This window comes from Tachypleus tridentatus, chromosome 13 (assembly GCF_004210375.1).
Source record: "Tachypleus tridentatus isolate NWPU-2018 chromosome 13, ASM421037v1, whole genome shotgun sequence".
NCBI classification, from domain to species: Eukaryota; Metazoa; Arthropoda; class Merostomata; order Xiphosura; family Limulidae; genus Tachypleus; species Tachypleus tridentatus.
Window position 1 is genome coordinate 83,804,786 of NC_134837.1, and position 23,146 is coordinate 83,827,931.

The following is a 23,146-nucleotide window of genomic DNA, read 5'->3' on the forward strand; positions in this document are numbered from 1 at the left end:
CTCCGAAGATTCTAGTTAGACACTCCCTTTCTTACTTTCTTTTTCTTTATTTGTTTTGGTGAAGGGATGTTTTTGACGTGTTTGTTAAAGGGAGACAAGGGGTGTAGGGTGTGCAACTTGGTTGTTTGTTTTATTCGTTAAAAGAAGAGACTAAAAGCTTTGCTTCATCTGCTCGTATTCCGTCCAGCTAGAAACAAGCTACAGTGGGACGAGTGTGATAATAAATTGTTTATGCTTTTGAAATTAACTGATTTTGGTGAATTTTTTGTTAGCAATGAACATAGATAGTGAGAAAAATATATAAAATGGAAACTTAAACAAAAAAAATTCTAATCCACAATTCTCATGTTCTATTTTACACTTGTTGAATTAATTACATCAAGTGGAAAATACTTTAAAGAATATTTGAAATTCCTCGTCTGGATAGGATAATTGTAAGAAAATCATGAAGTTTGTAGATAGATGGCTGAAGATTTTAAAGTTTAACAGTAAATACACAAACATGAAAATTTCTGATTATGGTCGTAAGTCCTTTAAATATCTTAAGAACTCTAAGTACAAAAGACTTAGTAGTAACAAAAAATGTAATTGTAAGGGGCCTGTCAACAAATGAAATCTGTACATGAAAGCTGTTGAGGCGTCACCTAGAAAATATCAGAAGAGAGCGTGAGCCACAAAGTTTAATTTTTGAATACATTACACAATAATTTTCAACATAACAAGTACTAAAGTAGGATATAAGAAATTCAATGAGTAGTAAAAAACTTTTAAATCACACTCTATTGAAACACAACACTAACATAATGGTGTGGAATTTTTCAAATATAAAATTCAGCGATAGTCCACAAAGAAAGTCTTTATTTCCTTGTCTTACTTTATCCAATTGTTAAGTTATAAATAAAAATTTATCATAACTATAATACATTCCAAAACCCGTTCATATCAACAGAAACTCCCAATAAAAAAGTTATTTTTTAATAACGTGGAAGCTTCTGAATTTATTCTTGGATTTTATGTTTGTATGTGCACGGGGCTATAATTTGAAATGGTCATAATATTTAAAAATTTAACATAGCGAATTATAGTATAAATGTATAACGAAATAGTCTTTCGTGTTAAGAAATCTAATTGTTCATAAGAAATATTTTGAAAATTGCAACAGGTACTACCATTCGTTATTTGCAGACTTACTATCGAGAACTGAACACTTCTTGAAAATGCAATGAAAACTGGATTAATTTGTAATGTTATTAAATCTGTGTTTACAAAAAGTATCACATCCCTTTGAAGAAATCATTATTTATATCTTAAAAAGCACAACTGAAAAAACACGTCATTGTATTTCTTTACTTAAATCTTAAGTTCAAAAAATACACTTAGATAAATTTGTAAGTTGTTCTGGCAAAAATTAACCTATTCTATTGAAATATTATCTCAAATAATTGATCAAGATATAAAAAAAAAAATATGTTATTGTCATGCGATATTTAAGTGGAAACTTGAGGATATTATGCCTTTATAATCTGAAGAAATTTCTTACAAATTAAATACATTTTAAATATGAGTACAAAACAAAGTTTAAATTTATCACTACAATTTCTATCCAAATTCGTGGAAAGTAAAATAAAAATACAATTTTTTTCAAAGAGTTTCAACATTTTTATTTCTGCTTGAAGGTGTAGGTTTCGTTGGACTTATTTTTGTTCATTTCGAATATTAGTACTAGTGCTAAGCTGCACAATTAATTAATTAATTAATTAAGCATTAGTCGTTCCTAATGTTGAACGGATAAAAACTTCAGGGAAGACAGGTAGATAACATCCACCGCCAGGTCTTGGCTTACTGTAGTCGATTAGTGGAATTTGAGTGCCACTCTTGGGTGCTAGATGGAGAGTGAGATTATTCTGTGCGGTTAATGAACCATAGGATCTTGGATCCACAGACCACTAGATCACGCCCGACTCAGTTAAGTAGAAAGTGTAGACATAAGTTTAAGTTTAGGTTTTCCTTGGTCAAATAATATTTTATTCGATGTATAAAATCTGCAGTAATTTTTTCCCAGTTATGAAATCAACACACCTTGAAATTTACCGCTTAAAAATTACAACTGTTTCAAATGAAAGCTTTACTTACAACAAAAACTACTTTAACACTAGAATTTCGAATATTTTTTCAAATGAGTGTTTATAGGTTTATTTTATTAAAGTAAAATTAAATGACATTTTTTACCGTTTATTAGAAAAAGAAAAGTAGTTGTCAAATAAAAGATAATTCTTGTTCATTTAGTAAAAACAACTAGAAATAGTTTACACTATTCAGAATCGTCATTAATTAAAAGTTTTTAAAGTTCTATACTAATACGTAATCCTTCTGTATGAAACTGTAAAAATACTGTAAAGATAAATAAAGCTTAATAAATTTAGATAGAATATTTTACTTACAAATAATAAAATATTAACAAAAATATAGATAAGATCACTATCATAGTGGAATAAAGCAAATAAACAGGATAATTTCAGTGTTGGTAATGATGACTGGCACTATAGTGAAGTTTATATTTAAAAAATGAGGATAATCTCATTGTTGGTAATAATGACTGGTCCTAAACTGAATTTAGAATCAGCACTCAAACAATGAAAATAATTTTAGTGTTGGTAATGATACCTACCAAGATATTTGAGTTAGAATAAACATTCAGTAAGAATAAATTTAGTGTTCAATGTTTATTTTAAATAAAATAAGTAAATATCACACGATTAATAAGATCGAACACGGTAGTCTAGTAATTAATTGTTTCTTTTCTTGACATTATTATTCTTTCTCATAACATTCAAGCCTTTCTTCTGTTCTTCTAACCAAATATATATATACACACTGCTGGCCAAAATCTTAAGGGCAATAAACATAAAGAAAAAATGTACATTTTACGTTGTTAAACTCGACCACGTATTTAAGTAGGGCTTCGAAAGATGAAAATAAGAAAAGGGAAAATAAAAATAAAAAAACTTTTAGCATTTAATAGGTAAAATGTGAACCCTATGAAATTAGCCTAAATACTAGCTGGTCAAAAGTTTAAGACCATACTGAAACGAAGCGTTAATCGGTAAACAAGTAACGAAACTTAGCCATTTTGTTCAAGCATTAGCGTTGTCAACATCTCCCACTGACATCTCCTGTGTTACATTGGATAAAAACATGGCAAAGGCTAAAAAGATGACAGAGTTTGAAAAAAGTATTGTCGAGCTGCAAAAACAAGGTCTCTCTCAACGTGCCATCGCTGGTGAGATTGGGCGTAGTAAAATTGCTGTTGCAAATTTCTTAAAAGACCCTGAGGGATACGGAACGAGAATTACAAATGGTCGGCCCAAGAAAATTTCGCGGGCGTTGAGCAGGAGAATTCGACAGGTTTTCCGACAAGACACCAGCCGATCATCGAACCAGATTAAGGCCCTTACGGACGCAGAACGCAGCTCAAGAATAGTAAGACGGTATCTACGAGAGAAAGGCTTTAAAAACCATAAACTTCTTCAAAGGCACGCCTCTTTCTGCACCACGAAACAGCTCGATTAAACTTTGCTGAGAAGCACCAAACATGGGACGTAGAAAAGTGGACGGAGGTCTTGTTCTCTTATGAGAAAAAATTAACCTAGATGGTCCAGATGGCTTCCAACGTTACTGACACGATAAGGATATCCCACCGGAGATATTTTCTACACGACACAGTGGGGGAGGTTCCATCATGACCTGGGGTGCTTTCTCCTTTCATGGAACAATGAAGCTTCAGGTTATACAGAGGCGTGAAACAGCAGCTGGCCACATTGGCACGTTAGAGAGAACATCCTTATCGACTGAAGGCCCTCGCTTGTGTGGAAATGACTGGATCTTTCAGCAGGACAACGCTGCAATCCACAATGCCCGCAAGACAAAGGACATTTTCATGGCGAATAACGGGATTCTTTTGAACCATCCAGCGTGTTCACCCGAACTGAACCCCATTGAAAATGTTTGGGGGTTGATGGCAAGGGAAGTCTATAGAAATGGACGTCAATTCCAAACAGTACATAAAGCCATCTTTATCACTTGGAATAACATTCCAGCCAGTTTTCTGCAAACGCTTATATCGACCATGCCAAAGTGAATGTTTGAAGTTATTCGCAGTGACGGCCTTGCAACTCACTACTGAGACCTCTTGTTGGGCATTTCGTACCCTGTTTAGGACTTCTTTTCAGTATAGTCTTAAACTTTTGACCACCTAGTATTTAGGCTAATTTCATAGTGTTCACATTTTCCCTGTTAAATGCTAAAAAAGTTGTTTTTTTTTTCCCCTTTTCTTATTTTCATCTTTCGAAACTCTACTCAAATAAGTGGTTGAGTCTAACAACGCAAAATGCATATTTTTTCTTTATGTTCATTGGCCTTAATATTCTGGCCAGCAGTGTATATACATGTAAAAATAATTAAAAGTTTGTTGAATAATCACTAATGCTATTAAAAATCACCTATACTGAAGTAATGGAACATCATATATTAAGCGTAAAACGTGGTATTAAAAAAAACTACAAAATTGAGAAAAAACAAGACAATACAAATACATTTCAACAAATACATCATTTATTATGGCTACGGTTTCGTAGTAGGATTTCAGTCAGTTCTATAATTACAGAATTTCACCAAATCCTGACGGTTTCAAGTATCCATTATATTTGAAAAACGTATTTTAATAACGATAGAATTAGAAAACGTAAAGTTCGTTAAATAAAAACAGATTATAGATTTTTAATTACTTAAAAATAAATAAGGAAATTTATAACTATAAAAACTGTTTATATGGAAGTGCAATTGACTTCAGGGCATGAAATACGTGTGACTATCACGTGGTTTAAACAGGATCTTTTCTGGAATATAAAGTAAGAATCCCTCTTGAAATATGGAATAAATATTTAGATCAAACATTTCTCTCTCTCTTTCTTAGGAGATCAAACCAAAACATATCTCAAAAATCTCTCCTGAAATATTAAACGAAAATCTAAGTCAAGGATCTCTCTTGGAATATTAAAATAATTACACCAAGAATCACATTTATCTAAAAAACTCATAAGTTAGAATTATTCCAAAGAGAAACATTGTATCGTGCTAGTATACAAAAACATATATTAATTTTGCTACAGACAATATATACCCAGCAATATATGCAAAATTGGTTCAGAACCCTTATGGCACATCTAATTTTATTTTATGAATAGTATACTATATAAATGTAAAGAAAAAATAAAGATTAATTTTTATAACAAACTCTATTGTAAGCGAAAACTACGATGAGTGAAAAAAAACTAGAGCTAGAACTCAGAAATTTTGGTTAATACGACCACATTTTCACTTCAAATGTTTTTAGAAACTTTACTTTCATTGATTTACAATTAAACAAATGAATTGAGTAATAAATAAATTAGTTTAGTTTGAGTTTTATTATTTGAGTAATGGTAAACCGATTCACAAATTGGCTGATCTTATTTGTTTGTACGTTTTAAGTTACGCACAAAACTACGCCCACCACGAGTATCGAAACCCGGTTTCTAGTGTTACGAGTCGCAGACATATCGCTATGCCACTAGGAGGCAATTTGGTGACTACAACAACACAATGAAGAATGAAATTTATATTCATAGCTAAAAAGTACTGTGGGTAAAAAATAAGTGGTGGATTTACAGCTTGGATACCTTATTGGATAAAGTTTTGAACCTGTCAGCCGATTTACTTTCAAATCTCTTGTCCTGGAATCTACTCTTACTTACTGTTTTTCTTTATCTTACAATAATGTGAATTAGAAATTACGATTAATACCGATAATTGTATGTTATTTTCTGAAATTAACTTTATCATTAGTGACAAAACATAAATTACTGGTATGAATGCACTAATAAATCAACAGTTTAAAAGAAAACATATATTTGTATATTATATCTAGATTTCCATGTTATTTGTTGGTATTATTGTTATTTGTAGGGTTATTGTCTTTTACTTAGTTTGAAAGGTACACTTTGAAAATGATCGGATGCGAACAGACAGAAACAAAACTTAGTGGAGCTCTCGGGGTCCGAGAGTAGAAACGCGATAATTCTCCTGTCTCTTCGTCCATTATGGGATACTTTTATCCCATTAATGGCAGAGAATCAGAAAAAAATTATCTCTAAGTTGTTTATTTGTGTTTAATTTGAACAAAATATAATATGTAGAAAATTTTCACTTTTAAGGGAAGAAATAAAAGAGGGCGTTTTGTTCAAAGTCAGAGTAAGGGAAATGATGAGAACGAGTGTTTGTAGTTTGATTGTTTGTTTTGCTTTTTTAATTTCGCGCAAAGCTACTCGAGGGCTATATGCGCTAGCCCTTTCTAATTTAGTAGTGTAAGACTAAAGGGAAGGCAGCTAGTCATCACCACCCACCGCCAACGGGCTACTCTTTTATCAACAAATAGTGGGATTGACCGTCACATTATAATGTTCTCACGGTTGAAAGGGCGAGCATGTTTGGTGTGACGGGGATTTGAACCCGGGACCCTCAGATTACGAGTCGAGTGCCTTAACCACCTCGCCATGCTGAGCCAATCGATGAAGGAAAAACGCGTGACGGACTAAGAATCTGAGGTTAGTGTCTTGTTACCACACATACACACACACACAATGCGCTCTGTACGTTTGAGGTCATGAGTACATTATAAGAGTGAAAATCATATCCAGTTCTTGGGTTTCATAAGAGTAGATGGTGTTGACTAGCTAGTTTAACTCTGACTTATCAGTTGAATGTCAATGACAGGTAAACAGATAACTTTCTTGTGTTTTTATGTGAAGTTGTACAACAGGCAAATAGTCGTTCATCAATTTATGTTTATTGTATAATTATATCGGGCAGCGCTGTTTTCACCCTCCAGCGAGATTTCGTTTACTATAGAAACTACGAAATTAGTACGTAAAAATTGTTCATTTGATAAATAGGTATTTTACATCAGAAACAATTCTTACAATTACAAAAAATGTAACGAATAAATCGCAATCCCAGTTGAAACAAAAAGGAATTTTTCTAGAAATGAGTTTCTCAAGAGGAAATTATTTGAATAAGAAATGTTAAAACGAGCTGTTTATTCCAGAAATGACTTATTCCGTTTATCTCATTACTGATTTTATTATCTACGACACGATTATTCAAACAGAAACATTACATATAACCAACTTTACATTAAAATCCTCTTTTCACAGTGGCTCAGCCACGGGTTTATATAACGAATCGGCTTCTGATACCCCTGGTGGGCAGAGCACAGATAACCCATTGTTTACATTTGCGCTTAACAACAAACAAACGTTTGCATTTTTGAACCATAGTGAGTCACGTAATATATGATTATGAAATCCAACACAATGTTTCTCTTTAATCACAATATATCTGCTTTAACCATATGTAGAGATGCAGTCTAGCTTCAAGACACAATCCATTCTCCGCCGGTCTGGTTACGAATCTAATTAAAAGTAAACCGATATCGAAAAAAACGTTCGGGAAAGAAATGAGATTGCAAGATTAAATATTCGAAAGTAAATGAATTGATAATGTTTAATTAAATAAAATATGTAAGACAAAAATTGTGTTAAATTTTAGTACTTTTACTTGGTTACAAAGACAGGACTTTGACACTCGCTGACTTGTGACATTTGAAAGATAGATCTGAAAATCTAGTTTTACACGTTTCTAATTCAAAGATTACAACAAAATAATTTAAAAATGTAGTCGAGGCCTCTGATCTATAAAAAAAAAACAAGTACTGTCAAGGTTTCTTAGAAAAAAAGCATATGGGTTTATTTCTTGAATCTGCCGAATGCAGCAATAAACTGAATTAGTTTTTTTAGGACCTACCACTGGTTTAAAAAACTGGATAACTTGTATGGCAATAAGGAAAATAATTATATGGAGCTGATGCTTATCGCTGAGAAGGATATGAAAGCTTGCTACTAATTTTCTAAGTAGAAATTCGTGTTTGACAAAAGGAATCACTAGAAACTGAAACAAAAAAGATGAAGAACCAAAATGAAGCCATAACAGGTGGAGTAACTTATTAAATACTATATATAACAGGTACCTCCAAGTGGACTAACTTATTAAATACTATATATAACAGGTACCTCCAAGTGGACTAACTTATTAAATATTATATATAACAGGTACCTCCAAGTGGACTAACTTATTAAATATTATATATAACAGGTACCTCCAAGTGGACTAACTTATTAAATATTATATATAACAGGTACCTCCAAGTGGACTAACTTATTAAATATTATATATAACAGGTACCTCCAAGTGGACTAACTTGTTAAATATTATATATAACACGTACCTCCAAGTGGACTAACTTATTAAATATTATATATAACAGGTACCTCCAAGTGAACTAACTTATTAAATACTATATATAACAGGTACCTCCAAGTGGACTAACTTATTAAATATTATATATAACAGGTACCTCCAAGTGGACTAACTTGTTAAATATTATATATAACACGTACCTCCAAGTGGACTAACTTATTAAATGTTATATATACCTGTATGTATAAGAAAACAGACAGTTTTAAAATGAACAAGAAAATAACGATGATCTTCATTAGTATCTAATTGCAGAAGTTTAGTCTACAGTGTTTAACAGAAGATAAAAAAATAATTTTTTCCACTAGCTTGGCTTTGAAATAGTAATGTAATTATCTCCACTAGCTGGGCTTGAAAATGGTAATGTAATTGTCTCCAATAGCTCAGCTTGAAAACAGTAATGTAATTGTCTCCAATAGCTCAGCTTGAAAACAGTAATGTAATTGTCTCCAATAGCTCAGCTTGAAAACAGTAATGTAATTGTCTCCAATAGCTCAGCTTGAAAACAGTAATGTAATTGTCTCCAATAGCTCAGCTTGAAAACAGTAATGTAATTGTCTCCAATAGCTCAGCTTGAAAACAGTAATGTAATTCTCTCCACTAGCTGAGCTTGAAAATTGTAATGTAATTATTTCTACTGGCTCAACTGAAAAACGGTAATATAATTGTCTCTACTAGCTTGGCTTGAATGTGGTAATGTAATTACCTATTCCCTTTGAAGAATAATTTCTACAATTGACTGAGAAAAAGCTTAACTTAATATTTCGTATTCTAGAAAATAAGAAGTCAATTCTTAAAGCTCGAGCAAGCGCATTTTCATTCGTTAATTTAAAAATCCAACTTTTAACACACCTGAAGTGATTAATCCATACTTTGATACACACACAAATATCCTATCATCTTCATTTCATACATTGTGTTTACTAACAAGTACACACACATCCCCGATACCAAACTCATTATATTCAAAACAACAATGTAAAGTTTCACATTTGTTGCTCTAGCCAGCGTAAACTTATTGTAAATAATCAAAGTGTAAGACTGAGGTTCGAGGCTTGCCGTATTAGTCAGTTATTGGGTCTTATCACAGAGTTCAAGGTGACAGTCAGACAGTTCAATCTGTTCATGAATACAGAGAGGTGCACTCGAAAAGAGAGTTCATTGACGTTTATTCGTTAAATATATTAATTATCCAGTATGAATGCTAACACAATGGCAATCAAATAAATTAGCCTTTCTGGAATTATATTACAATCGGGTGGAACAGAAAGGCTTTGAGTTTATGAAGAATCATTAGATCCAAAGAAAATTTTCTGGACAATTAATTTTGTGTAAAATTGTTTCAGGTTAAAGAAGGGGGGGGGGGAGTGAGAATTGACCCGCTGTTATTTTCAAGGTCATTTCTTACTTCAACCAGGCTCTCAGGTAAGCTCCAGTTCTTTCCTTAAAAGGGGACTTGCACTCTGCCAGCAATCCGATCACGTGATCACCGGTTTCACACAAATTGTTCTACGTAATTGAAAGTTACGTAGCATTTTCCTTACATTATTATGTTTTAATTGTTGGTCTGAATAAAATTACCAACTAAGAAATAAAGTTGTAAATCTTTCCTAACGAATATCATTAGACAATTTCTACCATGAATGATATATGAACGTTACTACCAATTTAAGAAGGTACTCATAACACACAATCATTTATTAAAATACCATTTCTTTGTTTTGCGAAGCATGCGGTTAGAAGCTTTTTCTACCTTACACAGATACCCTTGTCACATATTTCAGCTGTCTTAAAAGTAATTACTTCCGATGTAACTTTTTCATAACGATAGTTACAAAAGCAACAATAAATATACCACGATATTTCACGCTCTTTAGGCCAGCAACACAAATCATAAGCATCCCTTCTAACCACAAATGACTAATAGAATCGACTGTTTGTTTTAGAGCGCAGCCACATTGGACTATTTGTTGTGTTCATTGTGGGGAATTTAACCCCACATTTTAGCGTTGTAACTCTTTAGACTTACCACTGTCCCACCGGAAGACAGAATCGATTGTTAACAAGTTAGTAGCTGCCATTTGGTATAGCCCAGCATTGATTAGTTCAAAACATAGAGAAAATAATCATTTTGTTTTTCTGTAAGAGAGGCTATTTGTAATGATCACAGTGGTATCATACTAACTGATACAAAGTATAACGTTTTCAGATGTGTATAAGCTGAACAGAGTTTCAATGACTTTATTATAAGAGTAGCAATGAAATACTATTATTCGATCAGAATAGCTCAAACGTCTGCGGTAGATTCTGTTGACAAGCTGCTCTCACTTTAGTCCATTAGTTCAAAACTAGAAATGTTAGCGCAAATAGTTTTGCATCAATATCTGAAAACACAAACGAATGGGCGTGTAAGCTTCGAAAAAAAATTAAAATATTAGATTTAAGACATTGTCAAGAACTTGATTTTTGTATAGATAACTATTTCAAAATTAATTAATTTAATATATATATATATATACAAATATTTTTTTCATGGATGACAATTAGACATACAGTTTCATAATCAAAAATGGTTATTTCTTTTTCCCCATCACTAACTTCAAGAACATTTTGTATTAAGAATATCTGAAGAACCTATTTCACTAACTTTATTTCTGCCACAATTTAGCAGTGTAAGATTGGAGGGAACGCCACCTTTCTACAACTACTGGGCTTATATTTTACCAACAAATAGTGGGATTCACCGTAATATTATAACCCCTCACGGCTGAAAAGGCAAACATGTTTGGTGGATTTGAACCCACGACCATTAGGTTACGAGTCGAGTGCCCTAACCATCTGGCCATGCCGGCTTTGGTAGAAGTTGTACTTCACCTATAAGTGTCCTGGTTCTAATCCCGTCAGCGAACACGTTTGCCCTTCCGGTCATGATAACGATATAATGTGTCAGTGAATCCCAAAAAGTAGCGATGAGCGGCTTTGACTAGCTGCCTTCCCTCTTATATATATCACTTCAAAATTAGGGATAACACAGACAACTCTGGAGTAACTTTGCGAGAAACTCAACAAACAAGCAAACAGTCAAGAATAATTATGAAAAAGTGTAGAATATGTTTACGTACAAATAAAACTTTCTAATGTTTTTGGTAAATATGTTTTCTATTCTTGCACCACCAATACGCATTCAAAGCTGGAAACTTTCCACTCATGTCTACACAGGTCATCAATTTGGGAATAATCTGGCGCTTCTTCCATTGTGCAATGATCTGAAAAAAAAGGCTTAAAGTTCTCTTTACTTAGCTTTACATTTCGTACTTTGGAATAATATTTGTGATTATAAATGTAAATAAAATGCTATTTATGCAAGATACTTCTTACTTATCACTTACTTACCCTAACATCCTAGCTTTACGAAATCTACAAAACCTCTAATGCCTGTTTTTAATACCAGCTAAGAAGTTTGGCATGGCAGTTCTTTTCATAGTGTTAATGTTTAGTGTCTATATTACAGACATGGGAGCAGGTGGATATATTCCTCAGTTGTTTTTTTCGATAGCATCAATATATATATTCCTCTCAGCTCAATTATAACGACCACCTTCAGTCCACCTGTTCTCCACTTATTTTGAAACCAAAACCATGGACGAAATGTAAATATTTTTAAGAGATAAAGCATTTGAAAAATTAGCAATAAACTTGACCCCATGATTATTTAAAAAGTTTACATTTTTTGTTTCATCGATAAAATCGTGAAGATAGCTGATCACTTTTTTATGCCAAAATAAAATGCAACAGAAACATAAAATACCATTATAAATGTTTGCCGAATCTTCTTCAATACTTATTTGTTTCACATGAAAAAAATAGGATTCTAGCATAACAAGCTGAATACATACATGGTTTTGTATACGTGGCATTGACCCCAGTATTTGAGACGAACAAAGAAACGGCTATACTCTCCTGTTAAAAACTGTCAGCTCTATGAATGGAGAATATATTACCTTACCTACTTTAAGCCTGGTATAGAATTGCATTCTTTGTAGCCAGCGTGTCTGTCAGGATGGGGTCTTAAAGGAATGTGAATATATATTTGTACAGGGTATACATAAAATATTCTCACCGTTAAGTACTACTTTGGGCCGTCAAAGAGCCTTCAATCAATGTCCGTGCCTGAGAATAAGTAGGTCAAGAGCAAGAGAATGACCCTCTGGAACTTTCTTTTCTACTTGACTTAGAACTACTAAGTCAAGATGTTCCATGACCTAGTAGTTTTGCGTGTAATTACGTTCTCCCTACCCTGAAAACCCACTTTCAGCTTCGTCCTCTATGTTGTTGTTACAAGTCCCGCTGGGTGAAGTATAACCAAACTTAAGAAACGTAACAGCAAAGTGTGAGGTGCAGGTGGCGTAACGTGTGTGAAGAAAGTGGGTGCACCGTGTGGTAAAAATAAAATATCGATGACCATTACAGACACACATAAAGCCATATGTACAGGAATTAGAAAATTTACCTGTCAAGTTTATTAAGGTGTAATAATTATTTTAACATGCTAAAGGCACGCAAACTACTTTCAATATAGAAAAACAAAATATTAAAGCAATGTTAAGATGCTTCTCTATCTCCGGCTTGAAATTTTCTTTAAATTACGTATCAAGTCTATTTTACTTAAAGATATCATACAACTACTCTTTCGGGTCTTTTTTGAAGGGCCTGGGATGGCCAGGTGGTTAAGGCATTCGACTCGTAATCCGAGGATTTCAGGTTCGAATCCCTGTCACACCAAATATGCTCGCCCTTTCAGCCGTGGGGGCGTTATAATGTGACAGTCAATCTCACTATTCGTTAGTGAAAGAGTAGCCCAAGAGTTGGCGGTGGTTGGTGATAAATAGCTGCTTCCCTTTAGTTTTATGCTGCTAAATTCGGGACTAGCGCAGCTAGATCTCGTGTAGCTTTGCGCGAAATTCAAAAACAAACTTTTTCGAAACGCCTCCATTCACAAACCTTAAACTTTACTGTATTTTAAACTGCTGTAGCTAAACATTTACAACTTCAAACTATTAACAGATGAATTTGATGCTGGTTTACTTTGTAAACGCTGTCTGAATTAAAAGCTTTTAAAGCTGCACAAGGAAGCTGCTCTATATACTGAATAAGTTTTCAAGAAAAGCTTCTCTGAGTAAAATTATCTTTACGACTTAAAAGGAATTATATTAAATTAAACTGTGATTAAGACTTCAAAGGAACTACTCTGAATTAAACTCCGGTTAAGATTTGAAAGGAAATGTTCTGAGTTAAATACTGATTAAGATTTGAAAGGAGATGTCCTGAATTAAATACTGATTACGATTTGAAAGGTGATGTCCTGAATTAAATACTGATTAAGATTTGAAAGAAAATGTCTTGAATTAAATACTGATTAAGATTTGAAAAGATATGTCCTTATTTAAATACTGAATAAGATATGAAAGGAGATGTCCTTAATTATATACTGATTAAGATATGAAAGGAGATGTCCTTAATTATATACGGATTAAGATTGGAAAGGAGATGTCCTTAGTTAAATACTGATTAGATTTGATAGAAAATGTCTTGAATTAAATACTGATTAAGATTTGAAAGGAGGAGGTCTGAATCAAAATACTGATTAAGATTTGAAAGGAGGAGGTCTGAATCAAAATACTGATTAAGATTTGAAAGAAAGTATCCTGAAGTACATACCGATTAAGATTTGAAAGGAGATGTTCTAAATTAAATACTAATTATGATTTGAAAGAAGCTATCCTGAATTAAATACTGATTAAGAATTGAAAGGAAATGTCTTGAATTAAATACTGATTAAAATTTGAAAGAAATTATTTTCAATTAATTACTGATTAAGATTTGAAAGGAGATGTTCTGAATTAAATACTAATTAAGATTTGAAAGAAGGTGTTCTGAATTAAAATACTGATTAAGATTTGAAAAAAATTATCCTGAAGTAAATACTGATTAAGATTTGAAAGGAGATGTCCTGAATTAAATACTGATTAATATTTGAAAGAAACTATCCTGAAGTAAATACTGATTGAAATTTTAAAGATGTTCTGAATTAAAATACTGACTAAGATAAGAACGGAGATGTTCTAAGTTAAATGCAGATTAAGAGTTGAAAGGAGCTATTCTGAATAAATGTTTGTTAAACCTTGAAAGGCGATAATTTGAGCAAGAATTCATTTTTGTTTCAAGTGGATAAAGAGATCCTAAAAACTTTTGTTAACGTAGTTAAGGAACAGTTTGCTCAATAACATATTATGGGTAAAAAAGGTAAAATTTCGTTTACAATAAAACCAAAAATAACAACCCACAGGTAAGTTAAGGAAACAAATTATCGTACGTTGAGTTAATTTTCTGAGAACTGATTTTGTGATGAGGCAATTCTTTGAAATCTTTCCTGGTAGCGAGCTTAAGAAGGAAAGTTAGAAAATGACTCAATGTTATTCACACCTCAGACTAGATGTGAAGTAAAGGAAAGGTCTTGTCTCATTGAGAAAAGCCAGTTAATTTACAACCTGAATTCGCCGTCCAACTAATCTAAACAAAAGTGACACCAGAGTTCCCAAATCGTTACGGCGTAATAAAAAATACAATGGCAAATCTATTTTTCGTTTTATTATGTTGTTTGATGTGAACATTCTTACAGTTTTTAATAATTTTTTTTTTTACAATTTCGAGCAAACCTACACGAGGGCTATCTGCGCTAGCTGTCCCTAATTTAGCAGTGTAAGAGGGAGAGGCAACTTGTCATCACCAACCAACGCCAACTTTTGGACTACTCCTTTATCAGCAAATAGTGGGATTGATTGTGACTGAGTTAACTCTATACATCCTAACATTAAGTTCACCTGTGAATAATAAAAACTAACCAAATAGTATTTCTTAACCTCAAGATCACTAGAACTGATACACAGCTCAAAACAGAAATCCACAGAAAAATTACCCATACTGCATTATGCATTCCCTGAGACTCAGGACATGAAACAAACAAAAAACTCAATATATTAAGAAACCTAATAAACACAGCCACAAAACTATTCTCACCCGATCAAATTAACGATGAAATCAACAAATTAGAACAACACTTCATCATCACCATGGGCCTGGCATGGCCTAGCGCGTTAAGGCGTGCGCTTCGTAATCTGAGGGTCGCGGGTTCGCACCCGAGTCGCGCCAAACATGCTCGCCCTCCCAGCCGTGGGGGGCGTTATAATGTTACGGTCAATCCCACTTTTCGTTGGTAAAAGAGTAGCCCAAGAGTTGGTGGTGATGACTAGCTGCCTTCCCTCTAGTCTTACACTGCTAAATTAGGGACGGCTAGAACAGATAGCCCTCGAGTAGCTTTGTGCGAAATTCCAAAACAAACAAACAAAATCATCATCAACAACAAATTTCCTCAAAAACCGATGGAAAAAAAAATATACGCACCCACCTAGACCAACGACAAACAAACAGCAATAAATCCCAAGATACAATAAATTACAAAAACTTATACTGTTGCATACTAAATGTTCCCAACATCAGCGAGAAAATAACTAGTATTTGAAAAACCTATAACAAAACACAATATTCCAGTAAAACTAAATTTACTCAAAAACCAGGCACAAAACTAAAGTCAATAGTATGTAAAAACTACGCTGACAAACACAACACCAATATAATTTATAAAATACAATGCAACAACCGCCACGACTTCTATATTGGCGAAACAAGCAGAAAAATGGAAACCGGATTCATAGAACAAAAAAAACAACACTTTAACACGTTTTATAACACTGCAAATGAAATAAACATAACCATAGAATACACCCAGATACTAAGTAGGGAAACAAATGTAAACAAACGCAAAATCAAAGAAGCCCTACTTATAGAGCAACTAAAGCCAAAATTAAACCAATATTGAGGAACAACTTTATACCTATACTAATTAATAATCTAACATCCAACTGCAACGCCCTCTACAATCCCGTACACGTTTATACTCTCGTCCCTAAGACCTGTGTCCGGCAACGGCTACTTGAAAATTCTCTCTTTCTTAACCTCAAGATGACCAAGGAAGGTTGAAACGTTGTTTTCTCCTTATCAATAAAAGTCTTAATACCAGCCGTTCTGAGATACATCCAGTTTGATCTGTTGTTAGTTTAATGACCGATCTTGTACAAAACTCTGTGTCAAGTCAGTGTTAACAAAGAATGTTTGAAGTCAGTTAACACAAGCGATTTGTTTACAAATGGTGGATGTGGTCGTCATAGCAGAATACGTCGTTATTTAATGAGAAAAATATACAATAAAAAATACAGGGGTCTTGTTGAACTATAAACTATTTCTTCTGGTGGCACATCGGGCTCTCTGTTGAATCAAAGCACAGCGGAATATCTGCGGACTCCCACAGCTAGAAACCGGGTTTCGATACCCAAGGTAGGCACAGATAGCCCACTGTGTAGTTTTGCGCTTAATTACCAACAAACTATAAGCCAATTTTTAATCTTGGTTGGCAGGAAAATGCATGTTTTTAAATTAAAAATAATTCTAATTATTTTTTCATGTCTATTTGACTGAAACAGGTCAGTCAGAATTAAAACAAGACAAAACAAAAAAACTGGATGATTTAATTAAACAAGATATTACAGTATAAGAGATGGATAAATGCAAAAATGATGTATATTAGTTGAGTTTCATCCTGTTTTATTGAAATATCTTTCTTCTTACAGGTAATAATACCTACATCATAATGTTCGCGCTTAAATCGTTTAGTATAAAAATATGTTTAATTTAGCACTAGCACGTATTCACATTTCTCTCGATAGAAACATGGTACATTGGCCCATGTCGCTTCGAAGAAACACCAAGGTTAGGGACCATCAAATAATTTGAAGTCCGTGTTTAAATAGTCTCTTTAAATAAACTCAGTAAGGCGTCTAGAAGTCTCTGGCTTCATCGAAAACTCTAATAATATTGTGATCATTCTCTTCTCATTCAGCGTGGTATTTAAAAGTGATGGTTGAATCAAATTAATACTATATGTGATCATGCATACGTATGTATATTTAAAGTAAACAGTCTTATTTTTCATAATTTAGGTTAAGAACAAGTAGAATCACGCGTAAAAATTACACAAATAAAACTAGAGTAAAACTAATGAGTATGGGAATGGTGTAATGTATCCTAGTAGGAGAGGTATCTAACTAAGTTATTTGATTAATGATTCAGTAGAGGCGCTTCCACTTACGTTATAACGAGGATCAATATTAACTGTAGTCGTGAGCATTGTCTAGTTTTATTATTATCTTAAAGTTTCAGAGGCATCTGAAACATTACTTGTATGCTTAATATACGTATCTTTACAAAAGTAAATAATGAAAAAAAAATTTAACGAGTTTTTAGTTAATTTAGTGCCTCACTTGTCGGTTGAAAAAAACAAAATGTACCTTGAATAAGTGTCAGCTTGGACGATTCAATTCTATAAGTTTATTTTGAACAAGCAAAAACGTTATATATGTAAAACTATGTATTATTTTCTAATATGGCAGGATATCCAAGTTTGTTTTTGGTTTTACGGTTGGTTAATGTCTTTTATGAATACTTACTTAAGTCGTTGATTTGGTCAAAGTTATCAGTCACAATACTGGGTGATTTATCAAGAAATGTTGCCCATTTATTTGGTTTGAGGTTTTAAATTTACGTAAAGCAGTTCCGGTGCTGATAAGATAAGTGTGCTGACATCTATTGGCGTTGTTTAACACTAAAAAGTTCAGTAAATAAAATGTGATTTTGTTACAAACTATGAAGTACAAATCCAATGGTTATTCAATTGGAAACATTATTATTGTTTATGTTTATATTGTTTCTTACAGATACTCTCCCGAAGCTTCACAGAGGCTATCTGCGCTAGTTGTCCATAATTCCAAACTCACATACTAAAAGAGAGGGCACTTAGCTAACAGCACCCATTGCAAAGTCTTGGGCTACTCTAACTGACAGTTACTTTGTAAATTCATCCATAACCTCAGAAGTAAAATGCAATTTTTTGTAAAGGGATACAAACTATGTACCCACGGATGTTTTAACAGAAAGAAAAATATGCATTTTATAAGTCACAGTATTAAAAATATAAATTAATTGTATTGCAGGTATTAACGACAATACAAACAAAACATGGAGATAAAAAATGAGGTTTTGAGAGGTCTCAAGTTTTATTTATTTCGCTAACAACTGTTAAAAAATATAACGTCTAACGAGTCTTACATTTGTGAAATTATATCATATTCAATTTAAAAAACAACTCTGCATGTTTATGTTCAAGATTTTATTTTATAAGGTTTTTGATTTGATCAATTTGAAGACGACATCTAACACTAGAGTACTTACCTGAACTCCAAACTGTGAAATTTCCTACTTAATTAAAACATTACGAGTGCTTTACATCTGAAACTAATATAGTCATTTGTTTCTAAGTGTTTAATATATGCACATATTTTATGGTACAATGAATTTTGTCAATTTACTAGTTCATTGCGTGTTCCCTTCTCGTGGTACAGCAGCGGCATGTCTGCGGACTCACAACATTAGAAACTTGGTTTCGATTGGGCAGAACACAGATTGCCCTTTCTGTAGCTTTGTGCTTAATTACAAACAAACCAATCATTGCGTGTATTTGTTTGTTTGTTTCAGCCCAGAGCCCTAAATTGAACGAGCTGCGCTTTAGTCACCGCAAGGAATTAAGCCTCGGATTTTAACGTCGTAAGTCCGTAAACTTAGAGGTACAACAGTTTAGTAAAAACCAGGTCCATGAAGAATGAATTATTTGCTATCAGTTTTTGCGGCCCAGAATAGCCAGGTGGGTTAAGGTGTTCGACTCGTAATCCGAGGGTCTCTTTCGGCCGTGGGGGCGTTAAAATGTTACGGTCAATCCCACTATTCGTTAATAAAAGAGTAGCCCAAGAGTTTGCAGTGATGACTAACTGTTTTCCCTCTAGTCTTACACTACTAAATTAGGGACGGCTAACGCAGATAACCCTTGAGTTACTTTGCGCGAAATTCAAAAACAAACAAACAAGGCAATACAGGAAAGAGGGGTAAGCTATACAGTTTACGACACCTAGCGGTAATGTCAAGAACAAATATCTGATTTATATATTTTAAGGTTTTTTGTAGATGTTTTCTGAAAAAGAAGTTAGTATTTTTCGTTGTACGGAGATATTAATTATATCGGCCTGGCATGGCCTAGCGCGTTAAGGCGTGCGCTTCGTAATCTGAGGGTCGCGGGTTCGCGCCCGAGTCGCGCCAAGCATGCTCGCCCTCCCAGCCGTGGGGGCGTTATCATGTTCGGTCAATCCCACTTTTCGTTGGTAAAAGAGTAGCCCAAGAGTTGGCGGTGGGTGGTGATGACTAGCTGCCTTCCCTCTAGTCTTACACTGCTAAATTAGGGACGGCTAGCACAGGTAGCCCTCGAGTAGCTTTTGCGAAATTCCAAAACAAACAAATTAATTATATTAATAAAAATATCATTCTCAGTGTAAAAATTTATATCAAAGGGTGACACCAATCTGTAATGGAAATACACGTTTTCAAATACTAGTTTTTTTTTTCGACTTGTGGAATCCTAGCACAGAGTACAGATTACTTGTTAAAATATCTGTTTTTAAGAAAAATTCACCATGAATCCCTTCCATGTACCTCAACTTACATATCACAATGTATATTTGTATTAGAATTCAATGGCGTACATTAAATTGGGGCAGCTGCCCAAGTTCTCGGCTTGACCTAACCCAAAAAAGATCCATTCATGAGATATTTGTACATACAATCAACAGTCTGTGCTCAACCTCAGCTCATATAGGTCTACTTCCAAAGTACACAAAATTAATATTTTTGAGATCTCATGTGCACATTTACAATTCGTAAAAGGCCCACATTTGAACACGATGAACACAGGAATCTATGGGGCCCCCATATGAGTGAAGAACTAGGCCCAGCATCTCTTTGTCATAACATTATACAAAACAATTGGAAATGTATTATTTATATTATACTTTACTTTGCTGTTTTACTTACGTAATGTTAGCAGTTGGGCTAGGAGAAGCAAAATATTCCACATGTTCTTAAACATCATCAGCTAATTAAATTTTATGTAACACAAAATCCCTCATCAGGGGACACATTAAATATATCTATTTAGGTTAATTCAACTATTTACAGAAGCCAAAGTGTAAATCTCACCACTCAAGCAATTTTTACATGACAAGGAATCTGAAACAAACCGGTAAAGCCGAAAGCCTTTAGGATATAAAGTAATCTTCCACATGAATATTCATAGATTTTGTTTATAGGCGAATGAACCAATCAATGTAAGTGCTCTAACTTGGTAGACTTGAGAATTTTTAACTTGCAAAGTAAGTTTTTATCAACCTTAATTTTCTAAGAACAAATATATTATCTGCTAAGTTGATGTTTTTAGAAGTATTATTAACATGGCCTACTCTGCTCACTTGATCGTCCTTCACCCAACCTTGCGTAGTATAACGTCTTTCGTACACAATAAAGACGCCAGGAGAAAACATTAACAGGTTGTTCAGTGCTGAGATTTCAAGGACATCGATGCTGTTCCAACAACCACAAACACAGAGAAGACGAAAAAACGAAGTTGTATGACTGGACCTCCTTTCACTAATTTCCACACAGTGGCGCCTTCACTCTGTTAAAATAGATAGCTAACGACATATTGCTTTTTAATGTAACTAAGTATGGCATGTTATGCATTTGAAAGAGAAATGATAATTTTAGTCATTGACTTTATACTTGAAATAAGACAAAAAGCAGAATTATTTCCTCTGACGGTAGAAGTCTGATTCTAGTCGTTGGTAATGTTACTATTCTTTTGAACAAAAAAGAATTTATAAAAAAAATATTTGAAAAAAAATTTATTGCCTAGAGCTACAGAGATCACTATCGAAAGCAAATTAATTTAAATAACTTTTTAGGCTTACAAGTGAGTACTGATATTTGTATTAAATAATTTATTTGGACTATCAACGCGTCATTTTTGTGTAGTTTTATATACACAAACTTTCATCTTAGTTATCTAAGCCTTCTAAAAGTAAGAAAATAAACTGAAACGCCATGATGATAGTCCAACTAAATTACTCAATATACAAATTAAATTAACTTTTTGTGTAACAAAAACGAGAAATTTGAAAATAAAGAAACAATATATTAATTAAGTTATTTAATACAACAAATTGAGACAAACTTACGGAGCATCCCAGTGGTTGCAAAGGGCATTGAAAAGTAGAAGTGGCCAGAGCAGATAGCCCTTGAGGTCATTTGGGTCAAATTTATCAAGTAAACAAACAAAGTAATCATAAGTGGTAGATTAAAGGGAAGGCAGCTAGTAACCACTACTCACCGCCAAGTCTTCTTGAGCGAGTTTTGTCAGACTGAAAAGTGAAATCTGACCGCCTCTCTTATAACTCACCTACAGCCTCATAGTGGGGAACTCTATATATAGATATATACAAATTTAAGGGGAATACCTCATATCCATCGTCTATCACGCAAACCACTGTACCGCGCTCGGCCCCATACTATCAAAGTACTGTAATTTATCTACAGAGTATTTGTTATTTAATTTATTACAATCAGCTGTATCTTAAAGGTTCAGTTACTAATTATTATGAAATCCAAACACAGTTCTATTAAAAATAATTGCTTAAAGAATACGCAGCTAAAGCATCACGAACAGAGCAGAGTATCAGACTAAACTCAAGTTTTGTTTTATAACACAATATAACAAAATTTTTACTTTTTTTTTGTTCCTGGGCAGAAAGTGTTATTTCCCAATTGCTTATGCCTAAAGAAAATGGAAAAGATCTATTTTTTCTTCAAACTTTGCTTTGTTGACATGGGTAATGAAGTTTTCAAATTTACCCATTTTCCAGAACATTCCAGGTAGATTCAGTGCTGAGTAGCTGATAGAGAATTTTCTCGAACTTACAAGAATTTTCTAGAATGTCGTAGAACTTAAGAAAATTTTCAAAAACCTTTAGACTTTTCTAGAACTTTCCATAGTAATATATATGCAGCGGCTCACTACTTCTATTTAGTTTTAGCTGCCTGAGTGAACACATAGACCTCTCTGATTTTATCAGAGATAACATCAAGAAGCTGCAAGCATTCTCCAGACGCATTCTGCTATGTATGTGGCCAATTTATCAAGACAAGAGCGAAAAACTACTCTGTGACAGCATTGCTAAAATGTGTGAAGCCTACAAGGCATATTTCGGCGTGCCTGTCAGGGATCAAGACAAACCCTGGGAACCTCATTTTACCTGCGAGCACTGCAAAAAAGCTCTAGAAGGTAAGACGGACATTTTTTACTTGATTGAATAGTAAAATTTTATATTATACAAATTTTAGATTTTTTAAATTTAAATATCTTTAGATTGCACCTCAAGGAGGAATAAAAAAGCGTCAAGACCTTGCTAGAAGCCTTGAAGTATGATGAGTATGGCTGGGAGGTTATCGGAGACTTCAAAATGATGGGTTTCCGAGGAGGCTTTACCAAGTTTTCTGTTATCTTTGCCTTTGGGACAGCAGGGACACAGCAACGCACTACAACAAGAAGCACTGGCCACAACAAACCGAATTCTATGTGGGGAGGCACAATGTCAAGTGTGAGCCACTAGTGGATCTCCAGAAGGTGTTG

The 23,146-nt window shown here is 33.6% G+C and overlaps 1 long non-coding RNA gene across 1 annotated transcript; it reads right to left on the reverse strand.

Annotated features, from left to right (window-relative positions):
• Positions 1-422: 422 nt before the first annotated feature.
• Positions 423-21,268, reverse strand: LOC143238239 (uncharacterized). The gene is made up of 3 exons (XR_013020471.1): positions 20,922-21,268; positions 11,532-11,675; positions 423-644 (listed from the first exon to the last, which is right to left on the reverse strand). It is a non-coding gene; the product is annotated as an uncharacterized LOC143238239 (long non-coding RNA).
• Positions 21,269-23,146: the final 1,878 nt, after the last annotated feature.